Source organism: Symphalangus syndactylus, chromosome 8, assembly GCF_028878055.3.
Source record: "Symphalangus syndactylus isolate Jambi chromosome 8, NHGRI_mSymSyn1-v2.1_pri, whole genome shotgun sequence".
Classification (NCBI taxonomy): Eukaryota; Metazoa; Chordata; class Mammalia; order Primates; family Hylobatidae; genus Symphalangus; species Symphalangus syndactylus.
In genome coordinates, this window is record NC_072430.2 from 94,185,951 (window position 1) to 94,205,156 (window position 19,206).

General features: G+C 37.4%; 1 protein-coding gene across 2 annotated transcripts in view; it reads left to right on the forward strand.

Moving 5' to 3' along the window:
* Positions 1-6,943: 6,943 nt before the first annotated feature.
* Positions 6,944-19,206, forward strand: part of C8H2orf88 (chromosome 8 C2orf88 homolog) — a 120,363-nt gene continuing 108,100 nt past the window's right edge. Inside the window, exon 1 of one of the 2 annotated variants that reach the window (XM_063645658.1) lies at positions 6,944-6,959. The gene's annotated coding sequence lies outside the window, so the exon portion shown is untranslated. Of the gene's footprint in view, positions 6,960-17,887; positions 17,907-19,206 lie in introns of those variants that run through there. The other variant, XM_055290028.2, reaches the window with a different exon arrangement.

A 19,206-nucleotide genomic window follows, 5' to 3' on the forward strand; every position in this document is an offset into this window, starting at 1 on the left:
CAAAGTAATTGAATTGATAATATAAATTTATAACTTTTTTAAAGAGAAAAAACACACTAGCTTAATTTATCAATATAAAGTGCACAAATACTATAAATTAGGAGGGAGAAAGATAAATGGTTTACAGACAGAGAATTAAAAGAGTATACTGCAAAAGTATTATGGAAATAAATTTGAAGACCTGGAAGACCTATATGAAATGAACATACATAGATTTTCCAGAAAAAAACACAACCAGGAAGAAAGTGGAATACTCTGAAAAGTGCCAGTCTATGGATGATTCTTCCAAATCCTCAACGGACATGTAATGTAGAACAGTATTTTTCAAAATAGTGTTTAGATATCAGCATTTTTTACAAAATAGAATAAGAATAGAATAGAGTGCATGCTCAGAGTAAAGGGCAAATAGAATTATGGGAAACTTTGTCATCAGTGTATATACCAGGTCTCCTTTTGAAGTTGTGTTACTTACTGTATGTCGCAGTCAAAATATTAATACTCTAAAAGCCACCCTTCTAGAATTAAAATAATTAATAAAAATAAATATAGAAATAAATTTGAAGGCCTGTATGAAGCCCAGAAAAAAATTTTAGTTACCATACAATACTGAGTCCTCCTATTCAAGAAAAGGGTGTGTCTTTCCATTTATTATTTGAGATTTAATATTTTCTTTACATTATAGGACCAGTGGTTCTTTACCCTGGTTGTACATTCCAATCACTTAGTTAAAAAAAACTGCAGATATTGGCCGGGTGCGGTGGCTCATGCCTGTAATCTCAGCACTTTGGGAGGCCAAGGTGGTGGATCACTTGAGGTCAGGAGTTTGAGACCAGCCTGGCTAACATAGTGAAACCCCATCTGTACTAAAAATACAAAAATTAGCCGGGTGTGGTGGCACGTGCCTGTAGTCCCAGCTACTCAGGAGGCTGAATTGCTTGAACCTGGGAGGCGGAGGTTACAGTGAGCCGAGATTGTGCCACTGCACTTCAGCCTGGGTGACAGAGTGAGACTCCATCTCAGAAAAAAAAAAAAAAAAATGCAGAATATCTAGGCTCCATCACCAAAGATTTAATTAGTCTGTTGTGGAGCACAGGCATTGTGTATTGAGCTTAACCCCAAATAAACCAAACCAAATCTAAAATGCCTTTCTCTTTATTTTATAAATGCAACATACTTTCCAATTCAAACATCGATACATTTTTAAATATAAATATTTCAGAATAGCTAGGTAAATTTTTATAAGGAAAAGAAATGAGAGGGGAATATCACTAATGGATATGAAAACATTTTAAGGTGCAATAATTTAAAATGCACAGTTTTGAAAGAAGAATTTAAAAACAGAGAAAAGGCCAGGTGCGGTGGCTTCACACCTGTAATCCCAGCGCTTTGGGAGGCTGAGGAGGGTGGACCATGAGGTCAAGAGATCAAGACCATCCTGGCCAACATGATGAAACCCCGTCTCTACTAAAAATACAAAAATTAGCTGGGCATGGTGGTGCGTGCCTCTAGTCCCAGCTGCTCAGGAGGCTGAGGCAGGAGATTCGCTTAAACCTGGGAGTTGGAGGTTGCAGTGAGCTGAGATATCACGCCACTGCACTCCAGCCTGGCAACAGAGAAAGACTTGGTCTCAAAAAAAAAAAAAAAAAAAAAAAAAAAAAAAAAAAAAAAAAAGAGAGAGAGAAAAGGAGTGAAAAAGTAGATCAAATCATATAGGAAAAATACAGAAGAGATAAAAGTGTCATTTTAAGTTAGGCCATTAAGTAGATGGACTATATAATAAATGGTATTGGAACAGAAAACTAGCCATGTGGATCCCTGACCACTAAACCATAAGCTCCATGAAAGCAGGGACAATTTTATATTTATCAAAATTTAAATCTCAAAAATGAAACCAGAAAAGTATGAGAAGAAAATGTGAGTATCATACATTATGATGTAAATGTTGGTGTCAAACATTCTTAAGCATGTAAATGTGCCGGAATTTGTTTGAGGTTCTTTGCCATGAGGAAATTTAAAATTAGCTAGGCATGTTTACCAATCTTCTCTACTATAGCTTGGTAAATGTATTTAGATAAAAAATTTAAATTCCAACATGGCAAAGAAAACTTCAAAGTCACACACAATACAAAATATTTCCTAATTTTTCTTGTGATTTTTTTTGACCATACTTAATTTAGAAGTATGATTAATTTCCAAATATTCAGGTATTTTCCAGATATATTTTTGGTACCAGTTTCTAACTTACTTCTGTTGTAATCAGAGAACGTAGTCAGTACTATTTATATCATTTTACATTTATTAAAAATGGTTTTATGGCCCACCTTATGTTCTATCTTGGTAAATATTTCATGAACACTTGAAAATAATTTGTGTTCAGTTGTTATTGCGTATGTGATTCTTTAAATGTCAAGTCAGGTTTGTTTAAGTTCTATATAGCCTTTATTATTTTCTATCTACTCCAACTATAATGATGAATGTGACTACTTCTCTTTTCATTTGTCAGTTTTTAAATGTATTTTAAAGCTCTATAATTACATGCATACATATTTAGGATTACTATGGTTTCATGATGAATTAAATCAACTCTAATCATTATAAAATCGTCTTCTTTATCTCTGGCAATATCCCTTGTCCTGAAATCAGCTTTGTCTGACATTAATATAGCCACCAAGCTTTCTTAGGATTAGTGTTTTTATGTTGTATCTTTTCCCATCCATTCACTTTCAACCTACCTGTGTCTTTATTTTTAAAGTGTTTTTTTTTGGTAGACCACATGTAGTTGGGTCTTGTTTTTTTATTCAGTCTTATAACTTCTGCCTTTTTATTGGAGTTTTTAGATTATTTACATTTAATGTAATTTTCAATATGATTTGGTTTAAGTTTAGTGTTCCATCTGTTCTTTGTTCCATTTTTCTTTTTCTATCTTCTTTCAGATTTTTTTTATTATTTCATTTTATCTCCACTATTGATTTACTCACTACGCCTGACTGTTTTTTTATGTAGATATATTTTAATTATCATAGTCTACCTTCAAATGATATTTTACTGCTTCATGTGTGATTGCCATCATACATTTTACCTTTACCTGTGTTATAAATTCCCTAATACATTGTTGTTATTCTTGCCTTAAACAATTTTCTATAAAAAGCCTTAAGTATTTATGCATATATCTGTATTTTCCAGTGCTCTTCATTTCCTGTGTAGATAAGTGTTTCAACATTAACACTTTGACATTTTGGGCTGGATTATTCTTTATTGTGGGGAGGTATGCTGTGTATTGTAAGGTGTTTAGCAGCATTCTTGGCTCAACTTATTGGATGCTAGCAACAACTCTACTTATTTCATGCCCATTAAAAATGCCTTCAAACATTGCCAGATGTTTTCTGGGGGGCAAGCTCTCCCCAGTGGAGAACCACTGTTGAAGATTGAAGTGTCTATATGATAACACATTTTCCTTAAGCCTGAAAGAAATCCTTTAGCATTTCTTTTACTTCAGGATTGTTGAGAACAAATCCTCTCAGCTTTTGTTTGTTGGAAGAAGACATTATTTTAATCTTATTTTGAGACATCTCACTGGATTTAGAATTCTATATTGCCAACATTTTTCTTTAAACACTTTAAAGATGTTATTTGTATTTCAGATTGCATTGTTTTGACAGGAAATCAATATTACTTATCATTGTTCCTGCATATAGTGTGTCTTACTCTTTGGCTACTTTTAAGATTTTCTCTTTATCAGTAATTCTCAGCAGTGTTATTTGATATGCCTTGATGTGATTTTCTCTATGTTAATACTGCTTTGGATTCATTGAGTTTTCCGGATTTGGGGGTTTATAGTTTTCGTTAAATTTGGAAAAAGCTCAGCCATTATTTATTCATATATTTTTCTCCCCTCATCATTTTCTGGGACTGTAATGACACATATATTAATTAGACAACTTAATGTCCTACAAGTCATAGAGGCTATGTTAATATTACTGTTCAGTCTTTTTTTCTCTCTGTACTTCAGTTTTGATAGCTTCCATTGCTATTTCTTCTGGTACAACTGATTTTTCTTCCTGCAGTATCTAATTGTCTATTAATCTAATCAAGTGAATTTTCATTTCAGATATTATATTTCATCTGTAGACAATTCATTTTTATGTCTTCTATTTTTTCCTTATTATGCTCATATTTTCCTTTAAAACCTTGAGCATATTTATAGTGGCTATTTTAAAGTTCTTCTCTGCAAATTCGTTATCTATCTCTATATACATATTTTTAATTGAGACAAAGTCTCACTCTGGAGTGCAGTAGTGTGATCTTGGCTCACTGCAACCTCTGCCTTTTGAATTCAAGCGATTGTCCTGCCTCAGCCTCCTGAGTAGCTGGGATTACAGGTGTCTGCCACCACACCTGGCTAATTTTTTGTATTTTCATTTACAGACAGGGTTTACCATGTTGCCCAGGCTAGTCTTGAACTCCTGGCCTCAAGCAGTCCACCTGCCTTGGCCTCCCAAAGTGCTGAGATTACAGGCATGAGCCACCATGCCCAGTCGTTATCTATGTCTTATTTATTTATTTGTCTATTTCTATTGACTGTTTTTTCCCCTTAGTACGAGTCACTTTTTTTTCTCATTTGTATGTCTAGTAATTTTTTATTGAGTGCAAGGAATTGTAAATATTATGTTGTAGAATAGCTGAAGTTTGTTGTCTTCCTTTGAAGAGTGTTGAAATTGGTTTAGACAAGGAGTTAAGTTACTTGTAGATCAAATTAATGTTTTAAAGGCTGACGTTTAAGCTTGCTGGGGTTGGTCTACAGTAGCCTTTACTCTGGGACTAGTTTAGTCTGATTATTAATGCATGACCTTTCTAGGGTTTTTTAATGCCCTGGGCATTCAACTAGTCTTCCTACTCTGGCTACTCAGAATTCAGAGCCCATTGTGAACTCAAATAAGTGTTCAGCTATTGTGCTTAAGGAGTTCTTTGCCTGGCTCATGAAGTTTCTTTCATTCTATTCATTTACAGCCTATTTCAGATTCAAGGGGATCTCTAGAGCCTTTCTTTGCATAGCTCCCTCCTCTCTGGCCCTTTGCCCCACAATACCTAGTCTCCTCAGCATTTCCAATTACTGATCTGTTTCCTTGACTTAGCAAGATGGCTTTTCTCTTAGTTTTGTCCTCCCTGTACTGTGATCCAAAATCTGCCTCTAGGACAATTCTGTGCACCACATGATTTGTTTCCCTTCTCCTAGGAATTATAGTCTTATGCTGCCAGTGTCCAATTTCTGAAAAGTTGTTTCTTATATTTTACCCTATGTTCTAATTGTTTACAGCAGGAAGGTAAATATACTACCTGGTTACTAAATGTGGCCTGAAATTGAAGTACCCTTAGAATGCAAACATAGCAGAAGGGTGAAAATGAAGTACTTAGGAAAAAAAAGGCTTCCTTCTTACCTTTGGCCCAGAACCCTTCAAAATAAGAAGGTTAACAACCCAGTGGAAAAATAGCAAAAAGAAATATATATTTCTGATAAACCTGTGAAAAGATGTTCAACCTCACTCATAATTAAATAAGAACAAAAATTAAAAGATCAGTGAAATACCATTTCTCATTCAAAATGAGGATAAGCATGAGAAAATAACCTCTTCTTTCCCTCTTGGTGTGAGTATAAATTTTACTTTTTATCCATTTTGCAGGACAATCTGGCACTATCTTTTAAATTTTTAAGTATGCCATTGCGTTTGACCCAGCAATTCTATCTTTTAGGATTTTATCCTCTGATCAACTTGCATAAACTCTCAAAGATATTTGTAAAGCATGTAATGTTTCAAGTTGGGAACAAAATACATGTACAACTATTAGAAATTTAAAAAGTTACAGTATCTCCAGCTAAATTTATATGTACTGACATAGAAAGGTGAATATCAAATACAAGTAGAAAGGAAAATTTTAGAACAGAATCCATTTTATAACTATGAAAAAAACATTTCATTTATTACATGTATGCTTTTTCCATAGATATTTCATCCAGCTCTCTGACTTTTAACATTAATTTTCTGCTGATCTGCTCCAGACTCATATTCAACAGTCTATTTTATACCCCTTTTGGATAATTAATAGGAATTTTCAACTCAACATGTCCAAGGCAGAACTCTTGATTTATCAACACTACCCTCCCCACCCAATCTTCTCTATTTGAGTAAATTGTGCCACAGTTCAACCAGTTGCTTGCTCATGTCAAACACCTGAGAGTCAAGAAATTTTTCTCACTAAGCTTCCTGCTCCACACCATTTAGTGGAAACAAAGGAATCAGAAAGCTAGAAGATCAATAAAGTGCGGTCTAGTGTGGGCCACCGAACCCACAAGTACCATAAGTAACTACCACTTTTTTAGCTGGCAGTGAATTTGTCACTGTATCAGGCACTTCATATACATTATGCCATTTTAACTTCACAAAACTCTGTGAGTGTTCTCTCTCCATTTTACCTCTGAGTTAACAATTTTGGGCTGGGCGCAGTGGCTCGCGCCTGTAATCCCAGCACTGTGGGAGGCCGAGGCGGGCGGATCACCTCAGGTCAGGAGTTTGAGAACAGCCTGACCAACATGGCGAGAGCCCGTCTCTACTAAAAATACAAAAATTAGCTGGATGTGGTGATGCATACCTGTAATCCCAGCTACTCAGGAGGCTGAGGTAGGAGAATTGCTTGAACTCAGGAGGCAGAGGTTGCAGTGAGCCAAGATCAGGCCACTGCACTCCAGCCTGGGAGACAGAGCAAGACTCCATCTTAAAAAAAAAAAAAAGATTTTGAGCAATAATGCTTTAGTGAAAAATGAGGGGGGTGTGTGTGTGTGTGAGAGAGAGAGAGAGAGATACAAATCTTCTCATCCTTCTCTTTCTTGTTGTAGCCTATTGGACCTGACAGCTGATGGTGACCAGGAGAAATAGATATCCTGAGCACACCTGTTTGATTCCAAGGTAGGTGCTAGCGGAAACATATTACGTATTTCTTGTGAGGTGTTGATTCTCACAGCTGGTCTGTGCAGATATTATAGAATTCATTCTTCCTCGGTTATATAGAAACTCCCTTTCTTTCTCAGTTATATAAAAATTAGCTGGCTTTTTGTCTAGAAGGATGTAGTTTTTTAAATAAATATATTCAGTGTGACAGAAAAATCATAAGACTGTTTTACAAATTAATTTCATCATGTTTGTGCTATATACCATTCACACAAAAAAATTAATAAGGACACAATGACCCTGATGACCTCATATTCCAGTGGGGAGACAGACTTTGTAAACAGATATGTTAACATAGAAGGTGGTAAGTGCTCTTCTGAAGATTGAGCAAAGAGCTGTCAGTGCAAAAGCACAGAGGACTTTGCTGGAGGGAGTCAAGGTTTAACAGAATAGGTGATATTTGAGCTGGATCTTGAAGGATGGGCAGGAGTTTGCCAGGTGAATGAGGTGATCTCTATATAAAGTGCCTAGTAAAGGGTCAGGCACTTGGTAAGACCCAATAAATGTTCACATCTAGTTTCAGCTAAAGAAGTGTTCCAGGCAGAGGACACAAGTCAGTTCAATTCAAGGAACATTTATTGAGTACTTTGTATATGTCAGGCATTGGTCCAGGTTCTTCAGCCTTATGTGCCAGGCACATCTTGTGAAGATAGAGAATTATACAAGGGTCTGGTGTGAGCCATAGCCAGATCAACTATTTATAGATTTTGTTGTCAGAATGGAGCTGGGATGTTTTAACACTGCTGACACAATGCATCTTGATTACAAACCTCTACTACTACAGCATTGAAGCACTGAGATGTAAGTAGCTAATGACTGTACAAGATTCCATTTCATGAAGGCAGTGATGACAATCTAGCCTGGCTTCCCCCTGTGTTCTGGGTCACTTTGATCTTCACTAGGGGGTCAGGTTCAGGCAACAGCTCTTCCTAACAACACAGATGTAAGGGAAACTAAAACTATTTTACTCCAAAATATACTTTAAAAAACATATTTTAAGATGGATACTGAGATGGTCTGCAGAAAGGAATGGCCCTGCAAGGCTGTCTTTTTGTGGAGGAGATTTGTATTTGTAAAGAAAATGTACATCAGTGAAATCAACAGCCATGCTTTCTCTGAGCCAACCCCCATCCCCCCATCCCCCCATCCCCTGCCACACCTCCCTCTCTGGATCTAGGAAAGATTAACTCAACCACAAGCTACCATCTATTTTTTCTGAGGGCATCCCTGACATTACCTGAGATATTTTCATCTGCATTACAAGACCTCCTTTAACCCATGCCTTTCCTCTCCTCTCCCTCCCATACCCTGTGACTCCATGTCCCCCAGAGCCCAGAGGAACTTAGTTCTAGGGAATAGTTTTGTGGGCTCATTCTTTTCCCCTGAAAATTATTTACTCATATCCCCCATCTTACCTCTCCCCAGTGAAGCAAATATTTAAGCATTAACCATCTTGCCTTTTTTGACTTTTTCATATTTTGTATGAGTCCTGTGCATACATGTGCATGTTAGTCAATTTGTATGCCTTTTTTCTGTTATTCTATTAGTTTGTTTGATGGACTTAAATTATTAAACCCTTGGGGGAAAAATTTAAACTCCCCTGTAGATGGAAGGGCGAGATGCCTGCATTTGCCTTCCAGCTCACTAACTCAGTAGGTTCCACTTGCCCTCTCCTCAGTAAGTCCCTTCATTATATCTGGCCACCAAATCTGGAAGTTTTATTCTATGGTATAGTAGGTAAGAAATAAAAATGAAATCCTAAGCACTCCCCACTCCACAACTGACTCAACAGAACCACCTCTTTTGGCCAAGGGGACCCCAGAGAAACTTTGAAAACTGAGTTCCCAGCCATGATGGGATGGGCTTTCTCCCCTAGGGGCTAAACAGAAACCAGCCCTTTCTGAAGACTCTACCACTGCTACAGCTATCCATCTGACATTGCCCCTCCTTTTACCTGATAAGAGACCACTGACTATGGAGTGGTTCTGGCCAGTCTATGGAGTATGCACAGTGAGGGTTTTTGTGCCCTCTACTTTACCTTTTGATGCCAGAGGGCTGAAAACTCCACCCTTGGATCATGCCCACAGCCATTTTTCTAACATGGATCCCATGAAGAGGCATGAAGTTCATGTGGGCATGCATGTGTTTCTCCATTCATAAATATTCCTGACTTTTCCTATAGCTTATTGAATATGCATATTTGGCCACCCCATTCAGCATAAATTCCTGTCTTACTATTCTGACCCTTGAAGTATCTGTTTCTGGTTTCTGGCCAGAGGCCATGCTTCCCAGCCTGTCAGGATGGCCACCTGCAGGCTACAACCCTTTATGTGAAATAAAGCTCTCCTTTCCAAATTTCTGAATCTCATCATTCTTCAGTTGATATAGTTAATAGTATAGAATAAATAGAATTTATTCTGTTATATACATTTATTACACTAAACACAGAACCTATGCATGCCCACATCTAAAACAAAACATTTCTAAATATAAGGAATATTCTATGACTGTTTTCAAGGGCAGTTTCACTAGTACAGCTGGGTTGCAAACAATAGAAGTAACATGCTAGATGTTTTAAAAATGTTATTTCATTTAATTCTCATAGCAATTCTTTAAAATAGGAATTATTCTAACCATTATACAAATTAGGAAGCTAAGGCACAGAAAGTTTAACTTATCAAAGACTAAAAATGGTAGAAATGGGACTGGAAGCCACGTATACCCAATTCTAAACCCACTTTCTCTCCACTATTGCAGTTTTCCAGTATTAATGCTACCATTTATTGTGTTTCTACTATATTCCAAATGTAATGTGAGGTGCTGAAATACATTCTCCCTGATCCTTATAAAACTGAACACTTTTTAAATTTTTTTAAATTGACAAGTAAAAATTGTATGTATTTATGGTAGACAATATGATGTTCTGATATATGTATACATTGTGGAATGGCAAAACCAGGCTAGTTAACATATGTATTATCTCACATATTTATTTTTTGTGCATGGTGAAAACACTTAAAATCTACTCTCTTGGCAGAGTGTGGTGGCACACACCTGTAATCCCAGCATTTGGGAGGCCAAGGCAGGTGGATCGCTTGAGCTCAGGAGTTTGAGACAAGCCTGGGCAATATGGCAAAACCCCATCTCTACTAAAAATACAAAAACTAGCCAGGTGTGGTGGTGTGTGCCTGTAGTCCCAACTATTTGGGAGGCTGAAGTGGGAGGATCGATGCCTGGGAGATAGAGGCTTCAGTGAGCCAAGATTGTGCTACTCTCCAAGCTGGGCAACAGAGATCCTGTCTCAAAATAAAATGTTAAAAATCTACTCTCTTGTCAACCTAAAGGAAGAAGCTGAGGCACTAAATATAATTTTAATGAGTTTACTTGAGCCAAGATGGGGACAGCTGCCCAGAAGACTCAGACCTGATAACCTTGTATAAGAGTTCCATTTGACCTTTGTGAAAAGTAGGTTTTTATAGGCAAAAAAGGAAGACGGTGGGCTGATACACAGTTGTTTTTCAGGAATTCCCATTGGTTTACAGAAATGACATTGATTAGTGATTAGCTATACATTGTTGAACTCCAGGGCATGAGTTATGGTGCCCATCATGCAACATTGTTAGGTTAATTTATAGCTATTTGCAGTGACAGTCAGTCTAGAGTCCACATAGCAAACAGCTTCAAGAAGTGATGAGCTCAAGCGGGGAAAGTGGGATGTCACTGCTGCCTTACTCCCACGCCTCTTTGGGCCTGATAATTTAGAGGAGGCTCACATTCCTCAGAAAAGGTTTCTTTTCTTTCTCACTCTTAAAGCAATTAAGTACCTTGCTTGTTGAAGTCACACAGCGAGCAAGTTATGGATCTTGACTTCAAGCCTAGGTCTGAGACTCCGAAGCCTATTTTCTTTATAATGTATTATACCAGAGCTTCTCAACCTTGGGCATACATTAGAGTCAAATGGGTAAATTTGCACAAAGCCCTACCCCCAGAGAGTCTAATTTAATTGGTCTGGAGTAGAGCTCAGGTTTTTTTTTTTTTTTTTTTTGAGACAGTGTCTGGCTCTGTTGCCCAGGCTAGAGTGCAGTGGCATGGTCTCTGTTCACTGCAACCTCTGCCTCCTGGGCTCACAGAATTCTGCCTCAGCCTCCCACGTACCTGGGATTGCAGGCGCCCACCACCATGCCCGGCTAATTTTTGTATTTTTAGTAGAGACAGGGTTTTACCATGTTGGCCAGGCTGGTTTCGAATTCCTCACCTCGAGTGATCCACCCGCCTCGGCCTCCCAAAGTGCTGGGATTACAAACATGAGCCACCATGCCCGGCCAGAGCTCAGGTAATTTTAAAGCTTCTGGGTGATTTTAATGTGCTGGCTGCTTTGAGACCACTGATGGGAAGTATAGTTTATCTATCAGGATAAATTGGTGGAAAATGCCCCTTATTGACTATTTTTTTGAGGCTATGTTATATAACTCTTTAATGTATTCATGTAGTCAAAAAACACAATAAAATTCCTTTAATCAGATTACAGTCTACAGAGTAAACAACTGAGATTCAGTCATTTAATTAACTGACATCCCCTCTTCTAACCCACTTGTTGACTATTTTTAAGGTGATTGTATTTTCCCAGAGGGTACTGAAAAACATACAGGAAGGGACATGGGAGTAAGATAAACCTAACTTTCAACCTTGGCTTTGATATTTTCTTGCTAAATGGACTTTGACAAGTTACTTAACATTCTGTAAAATATTGATTATGAGAGAAGTAAAAGGTATTCTCGAAAAGGGTTTTATGTGAGGACAGATGGAGGGAATGCTGCCTCTGGTGGCCTCCTGTTGGGGTCAGATGCATATAGTGCATTGAAAAGGCCATGGGAAAACTTTTCTAGTTTCCTAGTCAGCCTGGCTGTAAAGCCCGTCTTCTACTTTCTACCCCTGCTGCCAACCATTTCCCAAGCCACCTTTCTCTTTACACCTAGTCAGGGGTGATTCCTTCATTGCCAGACCACATGGCATTATTGGGAAGTGGCCAGGAGAGGAGGACTCCGTTTTAACCATAGATGCCAGGGTAGGGAATATATGCTTGAGGGGAGGGAAAGGAAAAGAATATTTTCAATATCATATTAGATTAGACATGAAATATATTTTACCATAGGAACAAGGTCTGGATGGTAATTAGGTTTCCTGGTTATTCAATTAAAGCCTATTCATAATTTTGCCAGATATTTACAATATTTTATATGCAAATAACAGTGTATTTCAGTAACCTTTTGGGTTCAATAGGCTTTGAAGAATTAGTGTGAAAGCTTAACTGTCATTTATAACACCGCTTCTATGAGAAACACGAGATCAGTACTTAGCACTCCAAGAAATAGTTTCTCTCGTCTCTAATTCAGCTTAACAAATATAGTGTTCACTGATCATCTAGTAAAGAGGGAATGAGGCAGCTGAAAGAATCCCATTTCCTCTCTGAAGTTTAGCAGAACTCTTTTAGCTACTGATTATCAGATCACAACATACTTGAGGCCATGGGCCATTTCTTTCCCTCATTTGTGTTCCCCTTCCCCCTGAACAATTTATCACATAGTATGAGCACGTTGTAGATGTTAACATATACATAGATTAGATTTGAAACTGATAATGACCTCACTGTCAATGGAAAATAGGATACTGATCATCCATACCATACAGTGACAAAACATTTCTTAAATGATCAGCTTTTGTTGCTGGTAACCAGGTGCCTCTCAGCAGCAAGGCTTAAGAGATGAAGTAACTGGTGCAATAAAATATTATAGTGGAAATTATGAGCATGAAGGCCATGGGAAAGGTTCTGATTGCACCAGAAACTACCTAAAAGACTGTCTTGTTTCTTGTACCAATGGGGCTGAAATAGCCAAAAAACAAACCTAAATTTGCTTCTACAGCTTTCAGCATTACAGTGCAGCCTTTCTAGGCATAGATTAGGAGAGTGGGATCCTGTGAATGGAAATATTTGGGTAGGTTCTAATGAATCCAACTACAAATCCTTCACTTGTGTTTCCCTTCCTCCAAAGAAATCTATCACATAGTATAAGCACATTGTGGATGTTAACATACACATAGATTAGACTTGAAATCAGTAATGGCCTCACTGTCAGTGGAAAATAGGAGACTGATAATTTGTACAATGTAGTGACAAAACATTCCTTAAAATATCACCAATTGTTGCCTGAATTAACAAACTCCACTGAGTCTTAGTTGTTAGTAGGAGCAGTCCTCCTCTTCCATCTGATAACCTGTAATAATTTCACCTGAGGTGGTTTATTTGCAGGAACATGAGGAATCTCCTAAATGTTAATTCCCACTATTTATCACTTCCAGACCCTGAGCTATTCCATAATTAGGTTCAAATCCTCAAAGACTTCAGGGAAGATGGAGAAAGAGAAACATTAGAAAATATGCATGATGGTTGCAGTCTACACAATTTACGAGGCCATAGTAGGTATTTGTAACTCCCTCTTCCACTTCCCTTCCCATGCTCCCTTTGCTCAGTTATCATTTTAGCTAGGTGTTATTATTTATCAGTCAGAGTGACCTAAACCTTCATTCCTGAAATATCTGAACCATTGTGGTTCTTGCTTGGCTTGGTTTGCTCTAATCTTGTAAATTTTACCAGGGATATGGAGGGAATTGCTCAGATATGGATATGAAAGGAGTTGCTCAGAGAAGGTCTTGCCTTTGAGACATGGTCTTCCCTCTGTTTTGTAGTACCAACCCTTTTCCCACTTTATGATTAGGATTAATTGTCCCAGCAAATACGGTAATCCCTTTCTTTCCTTGTTGGTTCAGTGCCTTGAAGACCTCAAAGTGGCTGATGTGGCAGTCTCAGCTTCCATTCAAAGGAAACTTCTAGTGTTTCCTGGAAAAAGTATTCCTTCCATGGAAACTAAGAGCACAACATTGTGAGGTTGGAAACAAAAGTTATGTGACTAGGTCATTAAGAATAATAATGGAACCACCAATACTTTTACACTTTCATTTTCGGATCTAAGTATTCTGGCTATGGAAGAAATAGCATTATATATTAGTTGCTGGCTTGGGAAATATACTATAACTTGTGGGACAGCTCCCTAGTCTTACAAGTGGCAATATAAGTTGTCAATAGATTATTCTACCATTTAATCAAGTCAGCTTTTTCCAATGGACATGAAACCATTTCTTCAACTCAGATTCCTTAAATCTCTCATCGGTGAGACTAGCCAGATCACAGTGGGAGAAAGGAATCCTATGTTCCTAAGCCCACACATAATCAACATGCCTATTGTTAGGGCGAAAGTGTTCATGGGTCCATTGTGCAAGCTCCAGGGTAGCTAGGGGAGGCAGCTAACTGGCATCCACAGGATTGGCCATACTCTTTACTTAATTACTGAGAATCTGTTTTATAGTGGATGCCTTTTAGTAAGCATTAATTTGGGACACAGATATTCTCCCTCTGCTTACTCTGAGAGGCCCATCCTAAAACTCTTCCTCAGGCCTCCCTTTAACCATTCCTCCAATTCTGTTTTCCAACCCGCTGACTCCTTGGCCAAAGTGCCACTTGCCTGTGAATCAATGTCAATCTCTACTTCTGTCTGTCTTCCATTTAGGTTTTGAATCGTATATCGTGAACCCTTCCACCCTGAGGTCTTTCCACCCTACTCAGGGACATCCTCAGAGCAGGCTCTGTAGTGTTCCCAATTGGTCATGAAACCAATAAACCTCTATAACCTTTCTAGTCAGAATGGGACAATCTTCTATCTTGTTCTTTTTACTTAAAGCCCTCTTCTCCCTTCCTTCTCCAGGGCTCCTACCATAATCTTTTCTATAAAAGATAAACAGTTTTAAAACCTCAGATGGCTTAAGTTTTCCCCATGCAAAAAATTCCAGACACACACAAAAAAGTAGAAAAGAACCTGGCTACCTGCTTGAATAATTGGAGAGGAAAAAATTACAGAGATCATCCCTGAAACACTGCGAAGTGTGTATAGCTGATATTATTATACCTATTTTAAAGATGGTGGGAAGGGAATGTGGAAGGAGTAAAGTGACTTTGCCACAGCTTCCATAACTACCTAAGGATATGAGCAGGGGCCAGGATTATGCCTTCTGGTACAGTGAGAGGAGAGTGAATGCACAAACTCCATGATCGTGATACGTCTGGGGACCTCTGATTTAAGGAGTGGAGAAAGAGAAGTATTGATTGGTGGAAGAAAAACGAAGATGCAAAGAGCACTCATGAGTGGGTGATCCCAGAGCTCTGAGTAGAGGGCAAGAATCAGAGACAGGCCTTGTAGAAAATCCCAGTATAAGGTCCTTTACCATCGTTTCCTTTTTGTCCCTTTGCTTAGTACATTATCAACAAATTTTAGAGGCAAAGAATGGAAAAGGATGTAAAAAGAATATCCAAATAAATATTTCAAGAAGATTAAAATAGAGATGTGGAACATAGGTAACCTAGTGAAGGACAGAACTACTTAACATTCCAAAAATAAATTTGAGTCAGATACAAAGTTGTATAAACTCATAAAGGCTAAAGAAAAAAAAGTATCGTGTTAATATCAACTAGAAATTCTCTCTTCAGCAAAATTGAGTTTTAGTTAACTAGATCAAGTGAATATTTTAAAATCAGTGTAAGATATTTTTCCTGGACATCTCATTTTGTGTGTTATAGATACTTTTATTAGTTGTAACAGAAAACTCCACTGATGGAAACAGGACCAAGAATTGAGCAGACATCTTTACATTCTGGTAATCCCAGCTGTGTGACCTAAAGCAAGTCATTTAACCTCTCTGGGCCAAAGGCCTGTTTCATCAATTATAAAGTAAGGAGGTTAGGCTAAATGTCCTCTAAGCATTCTCCCAACTCTCAAAATGAGTTTTTCTATGAAAATTTTAGTTATCCTCATAGAAGCCCTGACTTAGGTTTTTAGTTTAAAAGATAGGCTCCAGCAGGGGTCACTACAGCCACATCGAGCTTTGAGTCCGATGCTCTTTCATGTTGCAGTTGACTGTGTGCACATCAGTTACCCTTTGTCTTGATTTTCCATGTGAGACTACATAGACTGTCTTTGTACCTAAATGTAATCCAAATCGATCTTCACATGCACTCAGCGTATCCATTTCAACTAGGTTCTGTTGTTGTTGTTTTTGTTCTCTGATTCTTTTCATTTATTTATTTATTTATTTTTACTCTGAAGTTGGAGATCATTTACTTCCTTTGACTCTGGGGTCCTTCAGAAAAATGTATTTTATTTGATTAGCTATGTTTAATTTTTTGCCTCTGAGAACTGTGATGAGTAAGTATATTTCTTTAAATATATGAGATTACATTACAACAAAACACGAAATTCAGTCCTATCCTGAAGGTTTTTAAAAATTCTATGTACACCTGAAAAATGTGTTCAGCTCCTTTAGAACCCCTTTTTGAAAATTCTAGAATTCTTTTAATTGCTTCTACTCCTCCATAGTTAACTTGCTATGTACATGAAGCCAGAATAGACTAGTTCATATATCCAAGAGCAGGGTAAGGATTTCAAAGCCAGTTCTAATTTCAATATTACATGTTTTTGCCCTAAAAACTTAGTGACTGTACATACACCATAAAGAATTTGAGGATCACTGCTGATGTTCAAAGGTAGACATTCAGCAAAGTGTTACTCCCAAAAAGCCATAGGACTCCCCAGAGTCCTAAGTTTTAAGAGTAAGTCTTGAGTCTTACGTCCTAAGTCTTAGGACTCTTTAGGACTATGATTCAATTTAGGACTACTCCAAAGGGGTTCAGTCTGCCCCAAATGCCCTCCTCAAATTCCATATACTATGCAAAACCTAACACTGGTTCAATTGTACTAGGAGTCAAGGAGAGTTAACTTCTTACACCATGCAGAGCAGTGTTTCTAGTCCTTTGGCCTGGTATATATGCCCCCTTCCCCAAATGACACTACTTAACCTAGAGTAGTTCTTAGTAGGTGTATGGTGTGCAAATGTAATCTCATTGTCCCTTTTTCCTCCTTATAACTACCTGCCTGCTCCTTTGGGAGAGATTGGTATTACCCTTTTCAATTGCAGCACTCCTGCTGCTGCTGCCATTTCCAATATTACTGTGTTAAAGCCCTCATCTAGGCAGGTAGTTGGGTTTATTTCCAGTTGTTAACAAGTGAAGAAAGCCTTCTATACACTCCTTTCACAGTAAGTGGGGGATGGCCTGCCTGGTGACAAATACAGTGAAAGTGATGGTGTATGACTGCTGAGACTAGGTCATAAAGGGTATTGCAGCTTCTGCCTTGGTCTCTTGGATTGCTCACTGAGAGCCAGCTGCCATGCCTCAAGCAGTGCCATGTTGAAGATCTGAGGCCTCCTGTCAATAGACAGCACCAATTCGCCAGGCACATTAGTGAGATACCTTCAAAGCAGATTCTTCCCAAGCGGATTGAGTCTCCTCTCCAGACTTCTTCAGAACAGTCTTTTTTCTACTTATGTATAGCCTCAAACAACCACCTTAGTCTTGATTTTATATAACCAAGCTATCTGCCATAGCTAACTGATCACGTGTCTTTGAGTCCTAGCCTGCATAACGTTTGTATCCCTTGCCCGATCATGTGTGAAAGATGGAGGTACATAGTACAGACAAGGCTCTGATAAAAGGCAGAAGGTGACTCCCAGGGAAAAGTGTATGAGCTGAACAGGTCCTTCAAATGGTTTCTATCAATGTCCTGTCCTACTTCTCCCCTACCATTAGTACTTTCTTATCACACTACTAATACTTAGCACACTGTAGTCTAATTGCCTGCTTATTTTTAACGTCCACTCTTTTCTGTAGGCTCCTGAAGGGCATGGACTCTAGCTTATTACAGATATATCCTGGAATCTAGCACAATACCTGGCACATAATAGGTAATAACATAAATTTTGTTGTAATAAATGAATAACTTTGTTTTGAATGGGTAAGCCTTATAAAAAGACTTTGATATTTTTACTGTATAGTTGCTAACACATTAACAGAAGAACCATCCATACAATTTGAGAACTGAATTTTACTGTTTACCAGTTGACACTTTGCTTAATATTTCTAAGAATAGGAAATGCCTATAAAGTTCAACAATATACTGCCTTTAAAAAGAAACTTTCTAATGCCATGTAAATCAGATAACTTGTCAGCGTGTCAGTGGCACATGTCTACATTCAGGGACTGAAACAGAAACTCATTTTAAATTTAATTCTAAAAGACTGAAAAATATTATTACAGAAATTTCCAGTTTGACACATATGAATTTATTTCAGAAAGTCTGCTATCTCACAAGAATTCTAACGCTAAGCTACTTTGACGATAATTGAAAGGAATTTATTCAAGATGTACTAAATTATGCTACAAGAGTGACCTACTTTTGAAAGTAAAGAACTGTTTCCTATGTTTCTTAAAGTAGAAGAGAACTTATTTGTATCAAATTAGTAGTTTATCCTCTTTTATTAAAAAGAAAACACACAAACACACACACAAGTAGCCCAAATAGAACCATTTTAAGAACTGAAGAGGCCATGTAATTTACTTTATTGATTACAAAGCCTAATTGATTGTGTAAATTATGTCATAAATTTCTAGAGGCCAAACTTTCGATCTTGAGTTTGTACCAGAATATCCCTTTGATCCCTTTCAACTACAAAATTTTAGGATTCTAATTATAAACACAGAAAATATAAATGTGCTTAAAATTCTTGGTTTCTAAAATAGTTTTTAATACTTGAAATAATATGATTACAAAGTAATACATATTCATCACAGAAAATTTATAAAATATAGAAAACATAAAGCCAAAACTAAAAATCACTCATAATTCCTTTATTCAGGAATAATTAATATTAATATTTTTGTTTACTCAGTAAATAAACTAAAATTGACTGACTACAATATCTTCCTCAGAAATTAAATATTTTTACACATTTTTTAGTGACATCATTAAACATGACTATACTATATTGTATTACGTTATGTTAATATATGGCAATTTATTTCATTAATATTCTACGGTAGGACACTTAGATTCTTTCAAATTTTTGTTATAAGAATATTCAAAACACATACTTGATGGCAAATCTGTTTGTAAATACGTGTGTGGAGGCTAAAGCAACATTATCTGGATGCTAATTCACCATGTTGACTGCTGATTCACTCCAGTTCCAAGAAGGCCTCTAAGAT